General features: G+C 31.6%; 1 long non-coding RNA gene and 1 pseudogene across 1 annotated transcript; both read left to right on the top strand.

Annotated features, from left to right (window-relative positions):
• Positions 1-3,619: 3,619 nt before the first annotated feature.
• LOC130951017 (uncharacterized) lies at positions 3,620-4,875 on the top strand. Its single transcript, XR_009073806.1, has 2 exons — positions 3,620-3,922; positions 4,023-4,875. It is a non-coding gene; the product is annotated as an uncharacterized LOC130951017 (long non-coding RNA).
• Positions 4,876-11,320: 6,445 nt separating this feature from the next.
• LOC130948952 (glutamine synthetase leaf isozyme, chloroplastic-like) lies at positions 11,321-14,597 on the top strand (annotated as a pseudogene).
• The last annotated feature ends 5,862 nt before the right edge of the window (positions 14,598-20,459 follow it).

Genomic DNA, 20,459 nt, shown 5'->3' with positions numbered 1-20,459 from the left:
CATCCCCACTTGGAACAATCACAAGGACCAAACCCTCAAGCCGCCAATCCCTGCATTCTTGCATATTGAAAGTTGCAAAGTAATTTTGACCTCCCCTACGATATAACTTTAGGAGTTAGACTATGCTACGTGTATAGTAAAATAAACTATTAAAATTAGCTATTAGTATAAAATATATGTTAGAATACAAAATTTACATTGAAAATGAATTAAACAACTCAAATATTTATATACAAATATATAGTGACTGATTTTAATAATTAATTTTAGTGTACAAATAATATTTTTTAAGAAGTTATATAGTTGCTTTGATCAATTCTTATTCAGGCGACGGTGTGTATCTACTTTTTAAGGTTTTATTGTCCCACCTTGATCAAGTGATCACAATATTGTAAGATACACGATATGTTGATTATACTACAGTTATGTCTTGATTTGCAATTTTAATATTGAATGTTTTCTTTCTATCTTAACACTATTGAATATTAAATCCAATCTAATATTAATCTACAATACTTCATTTTGTTGTTTTTTAAAATATTATATTTTACATATTGTCGTGCTTATTTAAATAATTCCGTATTACATTACTAAAAATGTAATTAAGATAAATAAATGTTTAATAATTTAGTTAAGATCATTCTATTTCAGATGTTTACTTTATAAGGCAAAGAATTATTTCATATTCATGTTATTTTAAAAGATTTTTTTCTAATTCGTGTAATTCACTAATTCGGTAGGTTTAGTAATTGTAGAGATGTAAAAATAATCTAAATTATTTTTGTAAATACTCATGTTAATAATTGAACTTTGGTACATGGTATACGAATCAGGAATCACCAGATAAACTGATAAATCAAATGAACAAATGTTCTTTTATTAAAAAAAGAGTAAAGTATCGTTTTTGTCCCTAACGTTTGGGGTAAGTCCCAAAGTTGTCCCTAACATTTCAATCGTCCTATTTAAGTCCCTAACGTTTCAAAATTGACTCAATGTTGTCCTGCCGTTAGGGATCCGTTAATAGAATTAACGGCGGGACAAAATTGAGACAATTTTAAAACGTTGGGGACAAAAACGATACATAGAAATAAATTTTAATTTTATCCTTCAATAATATTAATTTTTACTGTACATAATATTCAATCGTTTTTTAAATTACAGTTAATCACATTACTTTTATTTTAAATAAATTAATTTTGTTATAATTTTATTCTTAAAGTAATGTAATTTTTTTATAAATAAATAAATTTTACACTTTCATTCTAAATAATGTAATTTTACTTTCATTATTTAATCACATTACTTATAATTTTTTTAATAATTTTACACTTTCATTCTAAATAAATTAATTTTTTTATAATTTTACATTTAAAGTAATGTAATGTTTTTTATAAATAAATAACTTTTACACTTTCATTCTAAATAATATAATTTTACTTTCATTACTTAATCACATTACTTATATATTTTTTTTAATTTTACACTTTCATTCTAAATAAATAAATTTTTTATAATTTTATGCTTAAGTATTGTAATTCTTTTATAAATAAATAAATTTTATACTTTCATTCTAAATAATGTAATTTTACTTTCATTACTTAATCACATTACTTATAATTTTTTTTATAATTTTACACTTTCATTCAAAATAAATTAATTTTTTTTATACTTTTACTCTTTCATTCTAAATAATGTAATTTTACTTTCATTACTTAATCACATTACTTATATTTTTTTTTTATAATTTTACACTTTCATTCTATTCATATTACATTATTTATTTAGAATAAGAGTGTAAAATTTATTTATTTATAAAAAAATTACATTACTTTAAGTATAAAATAAAAAAAATTTTATTTAGAATAAAAGTGATGTGATTAAGTGTAAATGTGATTAAAAATAATTGAATACTATGTATAGTAAAAAATTATTATTATTGAAGAATAAAATTAAAATTTATTTCTATGTATCATTTTTGTCCCCAACGTTTTCGTCCTATTTAAGTCCCTAACGTTTCAAAATTGTTTCAATTTTGTGCCGCCGTCAATTTTATTAACGGATCCCTAACGGTAGGACAACATTGAGTCAATTTTGAAACGTTGAGGACTTAAATAGGACGATTGAAACGTTAGGGACAACTTTGAGACTTACCCCAAACGTTGGGGACAAAAACGATACTTTACTCTTAAAAAAATAATAAATAGAGAACCAAGGGTGAATATAACGTCTCCTATTGATTTATCATCAAAATTATGTGGAAAAAGGAATATGTTGTACACTACAAGAATGCATGAGGTGGTAGTTGGACTTTTAACGTTATGTCTTGTGTTCCCTAAAAATATAATTTAGATTAGTAAATCTTACAATAATTTGGCCTATATAAAATAATAATACTCTCATGTTCTTTCATCACATATTTTTCTTTATTCATTTCCCATGTTCTCCTCTGGTTATCTCTATCCCCACACATTAATCAATAACTTTTAGCCTTTTATACAGCAAATTTAGCAAATTTTGGACTAATTATTTTTTTTTCAAATATTATTATGGATAGACACACACACAAAATTATTATTGATGATAATTTATGTTCATCGTATTAAATTATGTTAACACATTTAAATTTAAATTTTAAAAAAGTATAACATTAATTTTTAAATTTTTTTTAATCTTTACCCTGTTTTCCTAGCAAAATTCATACCTTATCTACTAGGCCTATTCAGTAACAACAGTTAAATTAAACTTTTTGATTGAAAAGTCTTTATAGTTATTTCAATATTAAAAATGAACCAATATTTTAATTCGAATTAAAAATATACACCAGTTTTTAATTTTTTCGAAGTTAAAAGTTAGAAATATATTCGTGAATAAATTACCATTTGTATCCATGAATTATCCATATAAGAATAAAACGATAATTGTACCCACAGAAGATAGTTTCTGTGTGCCAAGAATACCCTAACAGACTAATTATGTTACCAACTTCTGGGTACTCTTGACACACAGAAGGTCAGAAGCCATCTTTCGTGGTTATAATTGTCGTTTTATTCTTATATGGATACATTTGTCAGCATTTGTATCTTTTATGGGTACAAATGATAATTTATTCTATATTCGTCTTTAATCTGAGAAAGTCTATGTCAAAGAGTGTAATTCTTTGATTATAAAAAATCAAGATAATCAAGAATTAAAGTAATTAGTTATGACAATGGTAGAGAATTAGTCTTGATTTAAGGTAATTATTTTGATAAAGATATTAAAAATGTTTTTTTAAGACGCTACATGTATCATATTGCTATTGGACGAATTATTAAATCAATCAATAAAATATTTTGAATAAATCAGAATAAAATTGATTTATTATAATTATCAGATCTGATTCAATATTTATTTAATTTTTTTATTAAAATAATAAATATATCTCTAACTTTTTATTTCGTAAAGATTTCAATTCTTTAAAATTATAGTTAAGTCCTTTAAAAAAACCCTAACCAAAAACCTTTTCAAATCCAAACCCAAGCTAAGTCAAGCCCAATCTAAATGTCACATCAACCCTTAATCTGACCCCAAAAAAACCCTAGCCCTTTCACTACCCCCACCCCACCCGATTACTCCACCCCTCCCACGAAAAACCAAAAGAAAAGGAGCAAAAAAGGGAGAAGAAAGAAATGGAACGGAACACTACGAGAGAATCGGAGGATGGCGGCAGTAAATTGGCAGCCGTTCACATAACCGCTGCAAATTGGCAAGTTAGTTTACTCGCGCTGTAACCTGTGTAAGAGCGCAAACCACTTCTCTGGAATCCTGACCACCGTGGTACTCCCCCTCCGTCAATTCCGGTAATCTCGTGATCCCCATTGTTGTATCCATCACTGAGCCACTTTCCTGCCTTCCTCTATGATTGCGCGCACCACTTCATTAGGTTTGCTAATCCCTCTTTCAATTTGGTTGAGTTTTCTTCTTGGTTTCACTTTCCAATTTAGCTCAGATTGATGTTTTTCTTCTTGATTGGGTATATGTAGTCAAGAATCAGATTTGGGATTTGTTTTCTACATCGCACGAACAGAAAAGTAGCAGAAACAAGAAACACACCTCCGCGCTAGAATCGTGGCCGATGTTCCCCTCTACCAGTCAGTACCGGTTGCATTGTGCTTCTCCTTGCCAGTGGATCCAGTAGCTGAACTCATATTATGGCTCAAAAATCTGATGATTGAATTAAGAATTGATGTTCCAGCCCCTCCCCTGATGTACTGTGATAATCTCAGTGCAGTGTTACTAGCAGCAAACCCCATCTTACACTCAAAGTCGAAGCACAAAGAAAATAGTGAATGTAAGTCAGGTTGAATACAAGTAGCAGATGTGTTTACCAAAGCTCTCCCTAGTACTGCGTTCTTGCAATTTCGATCAATATTGAATGTAATACAGAACGGGCCAAGTAGTGAAGAAGGAAAGACTGAAGTCAGAAGAGTCAGAAACTGGGAACCATGAGAAGAAGAATGTCGAGTATGAAGAAAACTCAAAACTGGTGGAAGAAGGAGAAGAATCTCAAAGTAGTGACGATGACAGAGTAACAGTGCATTCAGACTGGTGGAAGAAGTAGAAGAATCTCAAAGCAGTGACAATGACAGAGTAACAGTGCATTCAGGCAGTTAAAGCTTGAGGCAGTTAAGGCTGCAGCTGGCATTTAGTTAAAGTCAGTTAGAGATTATTGTTATGAGTGCTAGGCTGGAATTCAGTTAGCTAGTTAGTCTCAGTCTGTTAGCTTCCCCAATCAGTTAGTTAGAACACCCTCCCAAATATGCTTATATATACATGGACTACACTGTAAGTAAGTGATGTTGAATCAATAATACAATACAATAGAAATTCACTCAACTCTTCTCTCTTCTTTCTCTCCTTCTTCTCTACTAAGGCCTGGTACCTTTCAGTATGTAAAAAATTCCTCCTTCAATTTTGCTGTGTTTTCTTTTTGGTTTCAGAATATAAATTGGTTCCCACTAATCTTTTTCTTGTTGGTTCGATTTCGATTTTAGTTAATGTGTTTGGTTTGTTTGGTTTGTCTAAAAAATCTCCTTTTCAATTTGGGGAAAATTTCTTTTTCATTTCAGATTTCAATTTGGTTCACATCATGTTTTTTCTTCTTGATTTGGTTTCAATTTTTTGGAGTTTGTTTTCGTTCTTGCCAAGAACACAGGACAAAAGGGGGTGAAGCAAAGGAAATGCCTGCAAGACGCACCGATACCTCTGTGAAGAGTTGTCGCCGCAACGCGCTGCACCTCCATTCTGGGTCTTTCCTATCTGGTACGTGTATATTATTCGTTGCTGCCGTCTTTACCTATTTCAATTTAGGGTAGAATCAGCTTTTTCCAATTTCGATTCATACTAAAGATGTTATGCATTGTTGATTAATTTGTGGAAATAGTATTACTATATGTTAATAATAATTTAGATTTACATATATGCATCTTAATATGTTTGGATTGGTGTTTTGTATTTTTTGGAGAGGAATATAGTGGATGTTGAGGGGTAGAGAATGATATGTGGTGAGTTGTGAATGTATCTATTGCCTTTATACTCTTTTGGGAAATTTTGTTTTTTTACACAATTTAGTATTCTGTTTTTACTGTTTTAATTGTGTGCTGGATATGGGGCTTGTGTGGTTAATAAATAATAACTGGTCTTGCAAATGTTTATGCATCCTGCCATATGCTAAATACTTTAGTTGGTTTATGAGAGGTCCTACAGAAAATTTCTTTTCCACATAATTTAACATGTTGTGGAGTGCTATTTTGGTTCCTGTGCTGTATTTAGATTATTGCAATAAATTTTCTATACCTTTTTTGAGAATGTTTAAATCTTCATTTTAATATGCTAAATCATTGATAACAAATTTCTATTATCCACTAATTCAAGTTTTAATCATATTATACAAGTAAAATACAATAATATTAGAGTTAAAGATGCTAAAGTACCCAACCACCTCCATTTTTGCTAAAGAGTGATCAAATTTAACATACCCTGGGTGGTAATATAAATTATTGTGTAAATTTACCACGTGTAATGTGGATATGACTATGAGAATTTGGAGCTACTAGAACCTTTGATGTTTATGAATAGGCCCAAACCTCAAAGTTCTTGCAAATTTATGATATAAGTATTTGGACTAGAATACCTCATGTTTAAGAATTCCAGATGCATGCATCTCGAAGAAGAGGGAGGTGACAGGTGTAATTTTGTAATGCTATGTTGCTACATTAGTTATTAGTTCCTGATTTGCATGCTATAGCAATTTCTTTTGGGTAAATTTACTTGGACTTTTGTAATAAGTTGTCTGTAGTCTTTCTTACAAAGCAACTTTCTCTAGATTCCTTTGGCAAAAACAAGTCTTCAAATAGCTAGATTATTACGATAACAAAAGCTAGTTTCTTATTTATTTCTTTATTTTTGGTGTCATATCCCCTTGTTCAATGTTTACGAGTATCTCTTGATTTTGTCTAATTAAATTGTGTTATACCTATGATCATATTAACATTATTATGTGCATAATTTGCCTCTTTTTGCAATTGGCCTTAGCACTTTCTAAAGCTAGTGAAACTTTTGGGGATAATAATAATAATAATAATAATAATAATAATAATAATAATAATAATAATAATAATAATAATAAATTTGCTCTTAATCGGACGACTACAAGAGAAAAAAAAATTATATTCCACTTTATCTCACTTTACCATGAATTATATTAAGTTTATTTATATTTGGAGATATCTTAATTATTTTATTTAAATTTTTTTATATTCTTTCTTTTTTCAATTACTTATCTATATTTTATTTAATTTACGCTTTTGACAAGATGTCTTTTTTGTCACACATCCAAATTATTGCAAATGAGATTGTGCAATTTTTGTACCATTTTAGTGGCAAAGCCAGCGATAACATGAGTTAGTGACAAAAGAGTTATGAGTTGGAGAGAACTGGAGAAAAGAAGGAAGACAAAGCGGTGACGCCTAAATCAAATAAGCTGTCCTTTGCACTTTGATTTTCCAAATCCCAATGACAAACAATTGCAAGCATACCTTGAATTTGAGACTGATAATAATAGGCCCTCTAAGATAATTCAAATCTATACATTTATTATACATTGTCCAAAATATCGTATAACTATGTTTCAATTCAATTATATGCCTAGCACAGCTAGCAAAATTCAATTACAACTTGAAGAGAGGATGCAAGTGAGGGGATCAAAAAATGGGATCTATGAGGTTGATAGAAAAGACAAGAAGGTCATAGACATAGCATTGATTAGTATATATTCAGAGTAACTTAATATTACATAAGATAATTAAATTCTATGAATCCATAAGAGATGATTTTACGTGACTTTGCTAAATTCAATTGGATTAGTTGGACTAGTTATAATATCTTTAAATTTAACATTTTATATGAAAAATATTTTAGTTGAATAATTTAAACCAATCAAACCTTTTCATTAAACAAAAAAAAATCAGTCATCTTTAATGTAAGACTTTTTTCTTATTTAATGTACTAGTGATCAATTTTTAAGAATGAAATCATAGTTTTTATGTCAAATTTTCCTTTCCTTTTTCTAATGATATCATCAATTTTAACTATATATGAAAGGTAAGATATATATAACTTTTCTTTATAAAAATGACCAATATCTGACTACAAGTGAAAATTTTTATTTTAATATAAGTATAAAATTTTTTAAGATTAAAAAAAATTATTGATTAATACAAAAATGAAGAACTAAGAATAAAATCATATCATATCTAACACATTAGAAAATAAAATATCGGTATAACTGTGTAAATTGCATTAATCATGAGATTTTAATGCATGAATAAAATTTAAAATATTATTCTATTCTCAAAATTCAATCTAAAAATGATGTTTAATAACTTAATTCACTTAATTAGAGTATATTCATTAGAATTATTTTTGTAACAATAGCTAATGAAATTATTTAGGATCAAGTTTAAAATAAAATAATAGCAATTAATGTGAATTTAATCAAGTATTAAAATAAAATAATGATAAACTATTGTTGTATTAATATACTGACATCATGAATTTGATTTGTTTATAGATTTATAATTGAGTCAAGGAAGAACGATAGCCATCTCGAACTTACTTCGTTAACAGTTTGATAAGTTAAAGTGATGATATTGATGGCAGATTTTGAACTATAATTTGAACCTATATATTAATATGAATTTAATATGGTACTGAAACTAGTATTATGTTTGTTGGTTCAGAAAATAGTACTAAAATTTTAGTATCTATTTCCAAAATTTCAGAAGTACTTCCAAAAAGTGGGGACAGAAGACTGAAATTTGGTGGGACGAAGATTGAAATTTTAATAACATTTTACACCTAAAATATCATCATTTCAATTAATTAATTTCAAGTTTACTCTGTATACAAATTAAATTAGAGCTTTATTCTTATTTTAGTCTCTGTCTTCCACTTTACACCAAATACACTAAGACTTATTTCAGTCTTTGTCTCTCAAGTTCAGTTTCTCAGTCTCTGTCTCTCAATCTCAGTCTCAGTCTCTGTCGCTCTTCCAAACGCTACCTAACATAAGCGCTGACGAAAACAATGGCAAATATTATCTTATCTGCACTGTCATCTCTCGCATCGGATAAGATCCACACTCTAAAAGGATCGGTGTGGTTGTAGGATGCGACAAATTTTTTGTTGGTCTAGGATGGATACCAATCTAGAGAAACCATTTTATCAATACTCTAAAAATATATTTGTCTCTTGAATATGATAGAAAAATAGAGAAAAAATAGGTTTAAAAGAAATAAATAAATAAATAAATAATAACCTAAAAATATATTTTTTTACAAAAAAGATTAATATATATAAAAAAATTAAAATTAAAATTAAAACTGTGAAATTTTATTAATAGTTATAATATTATATTCTTTTAAAAAAAGGTAATAGGTTTGGGTTTGGTTTCTATAATTATGATTTTTACTTGTTAATGATATTAATACATATTCAAAGTATAATTATTCAAGATTTTTATTTCTCTATTGTATGACTGAAGTTAGAGTTTTTGTCTATTTCTATCACTGGATTCAAAAGTTTTGTAAGATTAAATTTAAAAAAATACGGTAAAAGACTATTAGAGATATTTAATTATCAAAAAAGATCTTTAATATAAAAATTTAGTGAGAATAATATTTATAATATTTATAAAAATTAATTTTTTAAAATTTCAAATGTATATGTAAACTATAGCCTACTTTTATTATTATTATTATTATTATTATTATTATTATTATTATTATTATTATTATTATTATTATTAACCTAACCTAAATTTTAAATTCAGTAGTTTACTCTATAATTTAGATATATATTATTGAAGGGATGAGAATTCCTTTAATCTTCCATGACAAATTGAATGCAGAAATGAGGTATGCACTATGCACTAGAAAGAGGATGAAGAATTTTTATTACTGGAAAGCATGCTTTGATATATCTTGGCAGTGCTATTTTTGTTACATAATTATACAGGTCAGAGGCAAGAGATTGCTACATATATGACTATACATAAAACTGAAAAATATTACAAAAATATTTTAACATTTGTTAAAAATAGTTTACGGATATATCTTCAGAATTTAGGATTAACTATAACTTTAAATTAGTAATTCATGAAGCAGGAAATAGAAAGATATTTTTGTGGAGTTAAATAGAGTTGGATAAAATTAAATATAGTGAAGGGTCATGTTGAAACTAATAACACCGTCTCTTTCAACTTCTGAATCCCTTTTTTATTCTTCCTCCTTTCAACTTCTTATTTTTGGCATCATCTTTATTTATTTTGCAAAATTTTTTTTCTATGAAAAATGGGTATATAGTCTTCACCTGAGCTAATGTGTGTTCATTATTCCATCTGAACTATAAATGAGAAACCGAATTGTATTGTTGATGATTATTTGTTTACTCTATTTTTTGAGCAAAAGCATTGAAAATGGAAGAGTGAGGTAGAATACTAATGACAAAAATATTTCACAATTAAAATAAGACACGTCAGAAACAAAGGAAGAGATGTTATTATGTTCACAAATTATTCTCAAGAAAATAATGAGCACAACAATGCCAGCTTAAAATAATGTACAATTGCAACCAGTTTAAGAGGCGACTCTTAAAAGTTTTGGCCCCAACAACCTACTTGAACTAAACGGCTTCAGGAGACTTGGTGACTTGGTTTAAAGTTAAATGGCAACACTTAAAATAGGCTCTACAGGTTTAACATCCTAAGTCAACTAAGGACAAGCGGATGAATAAGCAGACAAAAATTGTGGCCACAATCCCAACAACTGCATATTTTTATAGAATGTATAGCACTTTTAGCTCCTGTCAAGGCTTGGGATTTACTATTAGCACCATACCTACGTTGCCCCAGAATCAGTACTTGCATCGATAAGAAACTAACCCTTTTTGTCCAGACAGTGAACTTGATCTAGACCTGCTTCGAGATGATGTCCTTATATCATGTCGTCGTTTTGGTGGCTGTCGCATCAGGTGATCTGGAACTACAAGATCTGTTACTCCTGGAATTGGACCTTGCCTTTGTTCAAAGAGGGTAGATCATTACGAGGACCAAGTCGGGATTTCAATCTGTCACTTATTGGAGGCCTCCTGTCTTTAGGACTAGGAATACGTACTGGACTCTGGCTGCGACCATGGTCTCTAAAACAGCCACGCACTGGACTGCGAGAGATGCTCCTACTTTGACTTCTTCTATTTTGGTATCTAAAATAACATGTATATGAATTAAGCTTAAGCACTATTGTTTTCCATTTTTGTGTACTAGATTCCATGAGAGAAACACTACTTGTTTATATTAAAATGCAATTACAGGAAAACATAAGAAAGGAGGACAAAGGTATAGTATAAGAGCACAATAACCATGAAATGCAGTTATAGTTCGAAGAAAAATTAGTTTAGTGAAGCATCCATCATGCCACAGCATGTGCATAGACAATTCCAGTTATATATGGTTAAGATCTCGTTATGTAACAATAAAAGGTAACAAGGGATAACTACGTGACGGCAAAGGAGAGGGAAGAAGCACCTTGGACGGTTCCCACCCCTTGGTGGGCTCCGAAAACGTCTTAGAGGGGAGCGCTCAGAATATCTTCTGTAGCTTGAGTTTCTAAAAATAACATAAAACTGAGAACAATATCCAACATGTTCCAAAGAATCTAGCTTAGCAAAATGATATAGGCATACCTGTCAAAGTTTCTTCTAATATTTCTATCGCCATAACGATATGCACGGGGAGAACGTTCACGAGAATGAGTACGATATCTGCATGCAAAGGCATAGTGCTCTGTAAAGCCACGTCCTTTTTTTATACGCTTAGGCATACCATGTGGTGAAGGACTCTTCGAAAAGCCCCGGGTTTTGGATGCTGGTTCAGAACTTCAGATGCTTTTTTACCAGGACTAGCCAATACATTGTGTCCCTGGTTTAGCTCCCCAGACTTTCCAGCGGGACCTCTTCCAGGACTTGCACCTCTGAAAGAAAAAAGGACATGACAAAAATAAGAAAAAATGGAGATGCATTCTTATAATAGAATGGAGTTGACATTCTTTGACATATGATGATCAATGACCAAAAAGAAAGATATTTGATAATTGACATTTTCAACTATGATTAATGGTTTTATGTTTAATTTTTCAAAGGTATGGAATAGAGCAAGAGTACACCTTACTTCAAACAAATGTGAAATGGCCTCTAGGTTGGTCTACTGGTGGCTACCTTGGCCCTCAGGTAATATGTTGTGCTTACTCTTTCCTGTTTTGTTCACATTTCACCAAAATTTGTGAGTTTCATGATGCAGATTTAATTATGCTGCTTGTTTATTTTGTTACATTAGGGTCCATATTACTGTGGTGCCGGGGCTGACAAGTCATTCGGACGCGATATATCCGATGCTCATTACAAGGCTTGCTTATATGCCGGAATTAACATCAGTGGTACCAATGGGGAAGTCATGCCTGGACAGGTTCATCTCTGGAAAATTCCATTTCTTGCAAAGCTTATGTGTATGTGAATGCATTTTTCTTATTATTTCTTCCATGAATAATGAAGTGGGAGTACCAAGTTGGTCCCAATATTGGTATTGAAGCTGGTGATCATATCTGGTGTTCAAGGTACATCCTTGAGGTAATTCATTTTACCTACTTTCATTAGCATTTTCAACATATTTCACTAGCACCGCAACTCAATATAACATTTCATATGCATTTTATATGTTGTGACAGAGGATTACAGAACAAGCTGGCGTTGTTATCTCTCTTGATCCAAAACCAATTGAGGTACTATAGTACTTTATTTTACAGTATGCCTTATCTGATGATTATAACACTAATTGTTTTGGTTTTTTCACCTGACACGGTGACTAGAATGGTGCTGGTTGCCACACCAAACAGGTAAGGACTAACTTTTGTTAAGAATATAGATTGCATTTATTTTGCCATCTTCCTAAAATTCTAAGTTCATGATATATAATTTGCTTTTTTCTAGTACAAAGAGAATGAGGGAAGATGGAGGCTTTGAGGTGATAAAGAAGGTGATTTTGAATCTATCGCTTCGCCATGTGGATTAAATTAGTGCATATGGAGAAGGAAAGGAGAGAAGGTTGACAGGAAAGCATGAAACAGCCAGCATAGACACATTCTCTTGGGTATTGCTTGAAATTACCTCTACCTTATTATTGTTAAAGCTTAAGACAGTAATAAAGAAAGAATTTTATCTTTTATGGAAACGTCCTAATAGCATTGAACTTGCAAGGAGTCACTAACCGTGGTTGCTCAATCCGTGAGGAAAGAGACACAAAAAAGAATGGCAAAGGTAAGTTTCTAGTAAAATTGCAGTAGGTTGAGTTGAAGGAATTGTAACGTTAGACTACCTATTCCTTCTTTAGAATATTTGCTTTGCTAAATGCTAATGTATCAACTTCAATTTACTAATGCTAATGCCACATATACTGCTATGAAAAAATGCTATGCATCCCTTTTTTATTTGCCCAAAATCACCCCCATTAAGTAGGTAGTCTATAAAAATATAAAATTCTAAATTTTTGTTGCATCTTTCTAGCACTTTAAATTTGGGCAGGAACTCTAGCTATGTAACATTGTTTTTCTGGTATTACTTTTCTCAATTAAATTTTACTTCATTTCCTTTTCTGTTCCAATTTTACCTCTGCAATTATATTTTTTTATATTACTGTTTCCCTTTCATCACTACTTCTTATTTCAAAATCTATTTTAATTTTTGTTACCAGTTTTTTGCATAACCCATTTGATACGTACCCTATACCTCGGCTAACAACCCAAAATTAAACTCGGATAATAACCCGGAAAAGTTAAGTCAGAGCTCGGCTACGTAATCTGATAACAGCTCCCAACAAGTCAAAAACTATCTCCAAAACCGTTACCACAAAATCCAGACGAGCTTAACAAAGCTTGGAACCACAACTAACAGGTCAAACGTCAGCCTTGTAGATAACTTCAGTAAATCCGGAGAATCCCAAAACTAACTCCAACTAAGCAACCTCAAACGCCTATATAAACAGATAGGTAACCTCGGAGTAAGACAGGTCACAAAACTCACTATAATTTATTTCTCTTATTCTCTCATACCTCACATTCTTACTTGAGCGTCGGAGTGCTTTTTGCATGTGCTCCCGCCGCGGTGTTCCAGCTCAGCCGACGTATAGCTCTTCCTCCTTAACTCAGTCAACAGCAGGAGAAGTCACTATACCTCGGCCTCATACGCACGGAACATTTGGCGCCCACCGTGGGGCCCTGAATTAACATAACCCCACTATTTTCTCTACCCAGTTCTGTGTTCTTTTCTTTTGCAGGATTCCAGATCTTTCAACATGGCCGATAATAGAGTTCATCAGCCCATACAAGCCGAACTTCTAGCACAGATTGCTGAACTCCAAGCAGAAGTTCGAAGGATAGCCGAGCTGTCCGCCCAAATAATAATGCGGGAAAGAACAAAGAAGGAAACTCCAAAAGCTCGGCCTTGGGTAACACAGACCCTCTAAGCATCACCCCGCCAAAGGAGAAGCTGACATTAGACAATCCCTTCTTTAAAGAGATCACCAATTTTTAAATACCAAAGAACTTCGTGTTACCCACATCCCTCGAGCCATACAAGGGGATTGGTGACCCCGTGCTCATATTAAGAAATTCCAGTCCATGATGTTTTTTTATGGCGCTAATAATGAGCCCATACTCTGTCGAGCTTTTCCCACTTATCTTGATGGTGCTGCTTTACTCTGGTTCTCAAAATTGTCTGCAGGTACAATCTCTTCCTTTAAAGAACTGGCGAAGTCTTTTATCGACTATTTCGCCGCATCAAAGATATACGTTCATGGATCAGACTACCTCGGCACAATCAAACAAGGACAACACGAAAGTCTAAAAGACTACATGACCCGATTTGTCGAAGCCACTATGGAGATTCCAGACTTAGACCCCGCAGTCCACTTACATGCGCTCAAGACCGGCCTCCGACCCGAAAAATTCTGAGAAACAATTGCAATAACCAAACCAAAGTCACTTGATGAGTTCAGAGAAAGGGCCACGGGCCAGATGGAAATAGAAAAGCTTAGACAAGCTCGACGGATCAATAAACCAACTCAATCAAAAGAAGATGACCAGGAGGATCTTTGTGAATCAACAAATTGATCGGCAGGGGACTTATACTCTTCAAGCACTACTAGGCAAAGAACTATGGCTCGAAGATGTACTCTTTTTTCCACTCACAGGACTTTTTCCTACAACGAATTTTGCTTGGAGAGCTTTTTAATGAGACACTTTCATCCTATACCTTTTATATTAAGAGGGTAATTCTCATTAAAGAGTATATTATTTTTAACTTCATCATTCTTTATTCTTATCTATGCCTTTAGTTCAGCTATTGTTTACGCTCTACACATATTATGGCAAACTAATATTAAAGTTGGCATACAAAAAAAAACTGACAGTTATAAGTCGGAACCAATCTAACAAATCGGCAACTATAAAGTCGGAATCAATACAACAAGCAAACACATATAAGTTGGAATTAATCCAAACAAATCGACACCTATAAGTCGGAATCACTCCAAACAAACTGATAATTATAAGTTTGAATCAATCAAAGCAAACCGACACCTATAAGTCGGCGCCATTCCAACAAACAATCACCTATAGGTCGGCATTAGTCCAACAAACAACCATGTATAAGCTTGTTAAAAAATATATTGAAATAAGCAACCCATTTTCCCATGACAAACTTGTCCAATTTTATTTTCAAGATTATCAGGTTGATCTTGGTGGGCTAATCCTCTATAACACAACTGCATCTCTTCTATATCCTGCCGAGTTATACCTCAAAAGCTCAACCTGCTTCCCTTAAAAATAAACAGGTCTATAACTCGGCAAATACAAGCTATAATTCGGAGATTAGGTCTGATCTATCATTATAAGTCGGCCACATAAGCTATAGCTCTGCCGCTTGCGAATTCAAAAAGTAGTTCGTGATCCATCCGTATAAATCGGCCGCGTGTGCTATAACTCGGCCACGTGCAGCAAATTCAAAAAAGAACGGTTAATTGCTGATAACCCTAAGAAGACTTTTTCAAAGAAGTCACCAAATGATTCTCTATGAGATTCTCGGACGGTATTCATGCCTCATATCTCGGAATGAGGAGAAGATATATACCACAATTAAGTTATATACAAATCTTATAAACATGGCAAGATAAGTACACAGAGAACTCTTCCTTTTATTTTCTCTTTCAAAGAAAGCTAAAACATTCTTTTTGACTTGAGCGTTGGAGTCTCTTTGCAGATTCCAACCTCCTCCGGTGTTCCTCGACAGCTGAAGTATAGCTCGGCGTCTGCGCTCTTAGGACAGAAAACTCCATACATATGAAAGGAGGAGTTATACCTCAGCACTAAAAGGAGTTATACCTTGTCTTAGATTACTAGACAGGAACAAATGCAAGCTCGGGGGCATCATGCCTACAATAGCCAAGGTATACAAAGAAACTAAAAGCTCACCTATGTTTCCTCTGGAACACAAGGCAAGTTTGGGGGTTATGATACGTACCTTATACCTTGGCTAACAACCCAAAATTAAACTCGGCTAATAACCTGGAAAAGTCAAGTCAGAGCTCGGCTATGTAATCTGATAACAGCCCCCAACAAGTCAAAAACTATCTCCAAAACCGTTACCACAAAATCCGGACGAGCTTAACAAAGCTCGAAACCACAACTAATAGGTCAAACGTCAGCCTTGTAGATAACTTCGGTAAATCCGGAGAATCCCGAAACTAACTCCAACTAAGCAACCTCAAACGCCTATATAAACAGATAGGTAACCTCGGAGTAAGACAGGTCACAAAACTCACTATAATTTATTTCTCTTATTCTCTCATACCTCACATTCTTACTTGAGCGTCGGAGTGCTTTTTGCAGGTGCTCCCGCCGCGGTGTTCCAGCTCAGCCGACGTATAGCTCATCCACCTGAACTCGGACAACAGTAGGAGAAGTCACTATACCTCGGCCTCATACGCACGGAACATTATTTAATTTTGTTTGATCCCAATTATACAAGTATTAATAAAATAGTAAAAAACTCCAATTTTGTCTTCAATCATTCATACAGTTCATCTTTTTATGAATACCCATGTACCCATATTGGTGATCTTCACTCAATGTGATTATTTTTGACAAAAAAAAAATCAAACACAGCAACCAAACACAAAAGAGACGAATAGGAAAATTTGTTGAAAACTCACCAAATTAGGACCAGGTTGTGCGAAGAAAGCCGAGGAGTTGCTGAAGGCGAGGAAGAAGTCGGGGACCTACTGCTTCTGTCTCGGCGTCGACAGGCGCAATGACGGCGTGAGACTGACTGCGAGGCAGTGACAAGTCACGGAGTAGCGACGACGTCTAGGTCCGGGAGCTGCTGCTATTGCCGCCAGTGACGACGAGGGCAAGAAAGGCACGTGTGATCGGAGACCAACGACGAGCTTGTCGGAGACAGTGAGAGAGACCCATGCTGATAGAAGGAGAAAATTTGGGCTTGCGTCAATGAGATATGAGAGATGAGAGAGCTTCTGTGAAAGTGAGGTTGAGGGAGGAAGAGAAGGGATTGTGAAACGACATAGTTTAATGGATTTAAAAAAAGGGCAAAAAAAAAAAAGATTCGGATCGGTTTATTTAAATTAGCCGGGTCGAATCGGATTTAAAGCATCTGGTTTAAAAATAAATTTTATTAATCAGTTTTATAAAACACTAATTATAAAGTGATACGTCAGCAACTTACAAAAAAAAAGTTGTTTTAACGATTTTTATGTGAGTCTGCCCTTTTATAAGTAGAGAAGTAAAATTCTATTTAAGTTTTTTTTATGATTTCTTTTTTTTTTAACTCAATTTAATATTGTTATTCTTTATTTTTTTTTTCTCTGCTATCAAAGCTACTGCTATAAGAATTCTTTCCGTCCATATCACCAACAATCAAAATTCGATTTCCATCACCTGGCTACTTAGCTGAAGAAATGAGAAGACCTTGATAATAATAATGACGTTTGAATTACCAAATTTATTTGTGAATGGTAAAGCCACCAATCGAATTCGCATGTTAATGAAATTGGTCTTGTTATTTTGTTAACCATACGTTCATGCTTGATATTTTGTTATATTATTAGTTTGAAAATAGTTTTTTAATATAATAGATATGATTAAGAATTTAGGACATGTTATTAGCAACGAAAATAGAAAAACCCGACATCACTAGTAGAATTAGATTGGCTTCGTTAGATTTACAATAAAAACGAACCAAATTAAATCGAACATTTTATATATAATTAATTCAAATGGTTTTTTTTCAAAAAATTGAACCAAATGGCAAATTGAACCCTCTCTTTTCTCTGTTTGATACACTTGGTACATAATAACGAAAGGAAAGAATTAAGAAAGTTTTAGATAATAAATAACTCATTTCTAATTTTATTGAAATTTATTTTTGAAAAAATAAAAAATTAACTATAAAATCAATTTCCTACGGAAAAAATTTGATTTGAGGATAACATCACTAATTCTTGATTAAGGGAACCATTTGATATACAAATTTTTTCAAACAATTTGTTATTTCTTTACTTGTTAAAAGTGGGCTCATAAAAAAATCATCTCAATCTTTTAGTGTTAGCAATAATACTCAAATTTAGTTTACAAGAATAATTTGTTCGAATAAAAAAATTAACTGAATCACATTTTAAATCTAAAATTGGAGTAAAGTGAGCGTTAAGTCATTAATCCATGAGCCGCATCATGTAGATGTACTTAGCTCATCAGTCAATTTTAATTCGATTTGTACTAAAATGATTGGATCGGATCTAATATTCTATTTTTTAAGTTTGGATTCGATTCGTATATTTGCGAATTAGATTGAATCCAATTAAATATATCCGTAAAATATTAAAAATATTTAAAATGTTTATTTTTATTAAAAATATTAATAAATTTATTTTTTTATATTTTTAAATATGTTTACTCTTAAAATCTTATTAAATAATTTTTTTAAATTATAACCCTAAACTAATACAACACGTGCGATAATTATTAGTTGAAATAAAACATAAAAAGAATATTTATTTATTTATTTATTTATTGCGGATCCGTAGATATGTGGTTATCTATCTAAAATTTGTAATCCGATCTGATAGTCTTGCGGATCGATCAATATCCGCAATTTCATATCAAATTCAGATAAACACCGCGTATATGCAGATTAGATTCGATCCATGATCACTCCTACATCTAGTAAAATGTAAGTGTGAATTGAGAAAAGAGAAATGTTACATGACCATCCAAATTTATTATTTTTATTCATGAGTTAGCCATCAATATTTTAAAAGTATGGAATAAAATATATTATTAGATTATTAAACGAAAAGAAATAGACTAAAAGAATTAAATTTATAGCTAAGTGACTATAAAAAACAATAAATTATAATAGTCCTGCGTTTCTTTAAAAAAACTTAAGACCCACAATCCACTTTAAATGGCACTTTTTGATTTTAATACGGAGAAGAGTTTGGTGTGATACAACGTTATGAAGAACATGGGTGCTTTACCTGCATGTGGTGTCAGAAGGACTAAAATCGGACGGAGGAAGTTGGAGGTAAGAACTCGGACGGTCCGATTAGAGGACACAACTCGAACCGTCCGATTTGTGCGGTCCTAGCCACGTGTCGCGTGTTCGTTGCCTTCCAGAACGGTGCCCCCTTATACCAACATGCTTCTTGGAACCTCAACTCACTCCCTCCGAGTTACTTTTATAGTGAACCCCACCAGCAACCCTTTTTCTCTCCTCTTCTTCTTCAACCTCCAAAACCCCATTGTTTTTCATGCAAACTTGAAGGAAAAATTCACAATGCCGAAGAAACAAAAATATAAAGATGTTGATCGTCTTGAACTTCATATTATACATTATCTCAACCATTCTGATTATGTAAGTTTAATTTTTAAATTTTTTTATATTTCAAATTTATTATTATTATTGTTAAAAATTTAGGAATATATATTTAAATGAAGTAAATATTATATGTTATAGAATTATTATTATTATTGTTAGAAAGTGAATTTAGGAACATATAGGTTAAGAAATTGTGATTATTGTTAGAACTTAGGAAGTTATTGTACGTTGAAAGTATATATGTATATATATACAATTGTAGTTGATTAGTGAATTTTTTAATTAATGATAATATTTAAATTGATGTAATGTGATAGATTAGTAAAAATATATGTTTAGAATTTTTTGTAATAATTTTAGAAATTATAATTAATTATTACATTTAAGTTGTATAATTTTTGAAAATGGTTTGGGGAATTTTGAGTAAATTAGGTAGAATTTTTTGTAATAATTTTTTGTTTGTTATTAGATTTTTAATTGAAATAAATATGTTAGTGTAACTGAGGGTTTAATGAAGTGAAATTTTATTAGTTAAATAAGAATTGGATTTATTTATTAGTTATTATTAGTAGTAAGGTAATTTGTTGTTAGTGACTAAATAAATAAATAATTATATAATTCAATGCTCAGTTGAGAATAGAATGAGTAAAATATGTATAATAATAATATCGTAATTTTTTATATTTTATAAAGCATTCAAAATAATTTATAGGGTTGTTAATTAAATTTAGCAGTTAAGTTAATCACTCGGGGCTTTAGTAAATTTGATGAAGTAAAATCATTTGTTTGAATTGGATATAGTAAAATCATATATCATAGCTTTGTGATTTCAATTATTATGTATTATTTAGTTAATTGTGAAAATTATTTAATAATAATAGTTAATTAATTGATAGGTTAGGTTAATCATACATGTAATTACT

Source organism: Arachis stenosperma, chromosome 9, assembly GCF_014773155.1.
Source record: "Arachis stenosperma cultivar V10309 chromosome 9, arast.V10309.gnm1.PFL2, whole genome shotgun sequence".
Lineage (NCBI taxonomy): Eukaryota > Viridiplantae > Streptophyta > Magnoliopsida > Fabales > Fabaceae > Arachis > Arachis stenosperma.
The sequence above is the reverse complement of the archived record's forward strand: the minus strand, read 5'-3'. Positions and strand labels throughout refer to the sequence as shown.